Consider the following 5,593-nt stretch of genomic DNA (forward strand, 5'->3'; position numbering starts at 1 on the left):
AGAGCTCCCCTATGGCCCAGCAATACTACTCCTGGGCATTTACCTAAATGACCACAAAAAGGCCATATTAAAGCTACTAGCACAACCATGTTCATTGCAGCATTATTTACCATAGCTATGGAACCAACCCAGATGACTCTCAGTAGATGAATGGATCAAGAAAATGTGATATATATGCACAATGGAGTTCTATGCTTCTATCAGAAAGAATGACATTGCCCCATTCATAAGGAAATAGAAAGACATGGAAAAAATTATATTAAGCGAAGTATGCCAGAGCTAAATAAAAGTAGGTTGCATAGTTTCCCTAATTTGTAATAACTAGATTATGTCTATGATATTCTTAACAGGGGACCTCAATAACCCAATTGCTAAGTCTATAGGACCATATGTAATGCAGTGTGACATGAACTCCAAGAATTGGAAACAAGAGATTCTTACTATATCCTGTATGTAGTTATTTACTTTTTTTCTCTTTTAGTTGTCGGTACCTTGTGTCTTGTATATAAGTTTATTTGATCTGTGGAAGAGAAAGAAAATTATAGAAACAGCAGAACAAAGGATGAACTAGAGCAACATTGATACTCACATGACACTATGTTAGAAATGAACTTTACAACTTGGTGGGGAGGGGAATAAGGAGAGGTAAGTTGGAGAAAATGAGGGATGGGGCAAGTGTTTAAAAACAAATGTACTCCTTACTTATGTTGAAAGATTGAAATTGGGGCTATGTCCATTTTACAATATGCTAACTGCTAATTCTGCTTCTGTAAACCTGCTTGCGCTAACACTGACTCTTCCCCTCCCAGAAATAAGTAAAAAGTTACAAAGCCCAGATAGCCCATTTGCGCAAATGCCTAATAAACTCCTCTTGCTTGTTGCATCTGCTGGTTTGGAGTCTTGGTTCTTGGGGTGCCCTCCCATTGAAGAAAGCATCCCAGTGAGTCTGGGGTCTTTCAATATAACTGTAACCCCCCCCCAATTCACCACCTTTTCAATAAAGATTAAAAAATTGGGGATGCAGTGTGTGTGTGTGTGTGTGTGTGTGTGTGTGTGTGTGTGTGTGTGTATGATTGTTAGGTACTTGGAGATTGACCGTGCTTGTTGCTTTTTATGCTATAAAGGATATTTTTCAAGCTCATGGTTTAATGTCTTGTTTCAAATATTGAATGCACTCAGGCAGCATGTCACAGTTTCAATCATTCCATTCACTCATTTTTGGATAATTCCCCCACACCTGCTCTAGCCACCCCCAGTTCCCCAGCTTCCTCTGCATTTAAGCACCAGCCATCAAAACAGAACTCCAATCCCACATGTAAACCCATTAACACAGAATTCAAAAACTCTTTTTTTCTGGTAGATAATCAGAAATAATATAGAAGAAAAAATGATTTCAAAGCCATTTGTCCTTTACTGGGGTGCTTTCTGACAAGCAGAGGAGAATATACAGAAAGGAGGAGCTCCGGAAGAAATATGGACATTAAACATATTTGAAAGTGAGACAAATGTTCAAGTAATTTCCAGTTCCAAGCTACCAGTCCTTAGTAGCTAATTCAGCCCCATAGGAACTTCCTATGCAATTACCATATCCAGATCCTCGGCATCACCCCTCGGAGCCCCACCTCACTCCTCTCCTAAGATGGCTAAGCTGTCATCAACCCTCACCAGCCACACCTGATGCCCACTGATTTGTCCTAATCTGTGGTCCTTCAGCAGTGGCTGACAGATAACTATTCTCTTCTGAGTAGAACACTTTCTTTTCTGCCTTTGTGACACATTATAACCCTGGTGACTATTCCTAAACACCCTCCCAGTTGTCCTGACCTTCCTCTTAGTTTAGACAATTGCTACACCTGTTCATGGCTTCCTTGCTGCTCATTCTTGCTGATTGATGTTGGAACATGGAACACTCAGAAGCTATTCATTAAGAATATAACCAATGCTCGTGGCTGGTACTGTAATCCTAAGTACTTAGAAGGCTAAGATCTGAAGATCTCAGTTCAAAGCCAGCCTGAGCAGACAAGAGACAAATCCAAGAGACTTTTACCTCCACTTAATGAGCAAATTGCCTGGTGGAGATGTAGTTCAAGTGGCCCAACACTGGCTTTGCATAAAAAAAGCAAAGGGAGAGCATGAAGCCTTAGAGGCTTCCAGCTGCAGTTAAATGAAAGTCAACTCTTTACATCAGGTCCCCCACTAGAGTTGTAATCTAACCTTCTGTTCCTCTCGAAACACCACCAAATGGTTGTCTTTAGCATGCCCTCCATTTCAGGTCCTCAGCCCCTCCCACAAAACCAGTTGATCTGGCCAGACCTAACTGCAACTGACCTCCAGCCCTGGCCATAGGCTGTTCCTCACACTTCACTTCCTGGACTACCATTTTACCCCTATCCCCCAGCTGCATCAGCAAAATGCTACCTAACTGTTAACTATTACAATCAGAAAACACTGCCCAGGCTATATATTATCTTTAGCATTCAGCTGCTTCTCATACTTCCCACTCCTAGCCCCCTGACTATAAATTTGACCCTGAACAAAGAATGGGCACCATTTCTCCCTCTCCCGTGAGAGAGGTGGCTTTGTCAACCACTGCTGAGAATAACCTCCTTTGCTGTACATGATTATGTCCATGTGGTCTTCTGGAATGGTGACTTTCAGTTGTCATCTTGCTGGCTGTTCAGTCTGACTTCCAGTGTCAGGTCCTATGCCTTTCTGTCAGTCAGTCTAAAGAGATTGCTCCCTCTCACGCACTGTCAGTCACCTTATTCATTTCCTTCGTGACAGTTGCTTCGAAGTAAAATTGCCCCTTGTCCATTGATTTACATGACAATTGCAACTTCATCCCTACAACCAAGCTCCCTGAGGACAGGAACTTGTCTGGAACAGTGTTTAGATCGCAGTAAGGACTAAATGAATATTCATTTTAATCAATTAGTATATAATCAGAGGGGGAAATACCAGCCTAAGAAAAATGTAATAAAAAGAATACAACAGAAGATCCTGGAGAAAACACAATCTAGACACCAGTAGAGACCTTTAAAACTTCTAATCAGTATCTCAGACAAAACAGGTTATTGTTAGGGATTGACACATGAGTCCTGCTGCTGGTCACTTTAGTCCTGATGCTGGTCACTTTGTTTCCAGTGTGAAAATGACATGTATCTTCAAGAGGTGAGGCCTATGGTTAGTGATTAAGATATCACTGGTGGAACAAATTAACACTGGTCTCAGTGAGTTCTGCTGGAAGTAGGCTGTTAAAATAAAAGAAAATAAAGACTTGGCAAGGTGCAGGTGGCTCAGGCCTATAATCCTAGCTATTCAGAAGGCTGAGAGCTGAGGATCACAGCTCAGAGCCAGCCATGGGAATAAAGTTCTTGAGACTTTACCAAAAGTGGAGCTGTAGCTCCAGTGGTAGAGCACTAGCTTTGTGCAAAAGAAGCTTAGTTCAAGTCCCAAGACAAGCACAAAATTTTTTAAAAAGCTGGGCTCCAGTGGCTCATACCTCTACTCCTATCTACGGAGGAGACTGAGATCTGAGGATTGCAGTTCAAAGCAATATCCATGAGACTCTGATCTACTGTTAACCATCAAAAATGCGGGAAGTGGAGCTGTGGCTCAAATGCTAGAGTGCCAACCTTGAGCAAAACCTCAGGAACAGTGCCCAGGCCCTGAGCTCAGGCCTTAGGTCCAACACACAATAAAAAAATCTGGGTTCAGATTTGGCCTGGGGGCTTCCAGATCACAAAGTGGGTTTGCGTTTAGGAGCTCAAGCCTGGGACAATGGTGTGCATTCCTTGAATCATCATTCCAGTTCTGTTCTGGATCTTCAAAAACTTCCTGGAACCATACTTGTACCCTCTGGTCTCCCCTTTTGTTGGCCGTATATGGCCTAGAAAAGCTGTACAAGAAGCCAACAATAAAAATAAAAGCATAGTAGGCTACAAGAATGCAGACACAAATGGATTACCAACAAAAGGACCAATAGAAATCTCTGATAAAAAGAAAGACTAATGTGATTTTCCCCAAAGGATCTTAGTTGTTTGAAAAATGGACCTGATGATATGAAGCACCTTCTTTGTAGTTGTATCTGACCTTTTTCTCTAAGACCAGAATTCTGGATAGACACTTTAGATATTACCTGGTACTAATCAGGAAATACATGGTATTTATATTTAAAATGAGCTTAGTTGTATTTAATGACCTCATTTCTGAGTTCCTTTTCCATTAAAGTAGTTCTCATTCCCTTATTACTGTTTTAATAATATGAATAAGTAGGAGATTTGTGCCAGTAGACCCTCTACTTAAAATCCTTGGTCCTTTAGCACTTGTTCAAAAGAATTTGCCATTTGCTGTAACTTAAAGGGTTCTAATTTGAATAATTTTACTGTGAAATAGTACAATGATAATGATGTGAAAAGATGCAATGCAGTAGTTCATAAGAGTAGTACCTGCTGCTTATGGCTCTGATGAAGATGAAAAATGTGGAAATAGGAAAAATTCCTTGATAAATGAAACATCTTTTACATATACATCTAATATATAAATTATAATCCTGTTGTATTCCTTCTGTTCCTACAAATGCATTAAACATTCAGTTAAAAAAAAAATCTGGGTTCATGGGGCTGGGAAGGTGGCTCAGTGGTAGAGCGCATGCCTTGCATGCCAGAGGCCCTGAGTTCGATTCCTCAGCACCACATAAGCAAAAAGAAAAAGAAGCCAGAAGTGGCTCTGTGGCTCAAGTGGTAAAGCGCTAGCCTTGAGCTGAAGAGCTGAGGGACAGCGCCCAGGCCCAGAGTTCAGGCCCCATGACCGGACCCCAAAAAAAAACGAACAAACAAATAAAAAAAATCTGGGTTCAGTCAGGCATCAGTGGCTCATGCCTCTAATCCTAGCTACTTAGGAGGCTAAGATCTGAGGGGCATGCTTCAAAGTTAGCTGGGACAGGAAAGTCATGAGACTCTTATCTCCAATTAACCACCAGGAAGTAGTTAGTAGAGCTGTTGTGGTGTTAGCCTTGAATAAAAAAACTCAGGGACTGTGCCCAGGCCCTGAGTTCAAGCACCATGACTGACCAAAAAAAGAAAATCTTGGGAAGTAGCACTGAGGCTCAAAGTGGAAGAGCACTAGCCTTGAGTACAAGAGTTCAGGAACAGTGCCTTGGTCCCAAGTTCAAGCCCCATGACCAAAATTTTTTTGGGTTCAGCAGTGTATGCCTATTATCCCAACTAACCATGAATCATAAATAGGAGGATTGGTCTGGGAATGTGGCTTAGTGGTACAGTGCTTGCCTAGCATGCATGAAGCCCTGGGTTCAATTCCTCAGTACCACATACACAGAAAATGCCAGAAGTGCTGCTGTGGCTCAAGTGGTAGAGTGCTAGCCTTGTGCAAAAGAAGCTCAGGAACAGTGTCCAGGCCCTGAGTTCAAGCCCCAGGACAGAAAGAAAGGAAGAAAGGAAGAAAGAATGAAAGGAAGGAAGGAAGGAAGGAAGGAAGGAAGGAAGGAAGGAAGGAAGGAAGGAAGGAAGGAAGGAAGGAAGGAAAGAAGGAAGGAAGGAAGGAAGAAAGAAAGGAAGGAAGAAAGATAAGATAG

At 41.8% G+C, this 5,593-nt stretch overlaps 1 pseudogene; it reads left to right on the forward strand.

The window, feature by feature from the left end:
- Positions 1 to 3,754: 3,754 nt before the first annotated feature.
- On the forward strand, positions 3,755 to 4,556 carry LOC122108404 (annotated as a pseudogene).
- The last annotated feature ends 1,037 nt before the right edge of the window (positions 4,557 to 5,593 follow it).

The sequence above is a fragment of the Dipodomys spectabilis genome, unplaced genomic scaffold (assembly GCF_019054845.1).
Source record: "Dipodomys spectabilis isolate Male_0828 unplaced genomic scaffold, ASM1905484v1 ptg000059l, whole genome shotgun sequence".
NCBI lineage: Eukaryota > Metazoa > Chordata > Mammalia > Rodentia > Heteromyidae > Dipodomys > Dipodomys spectabilis.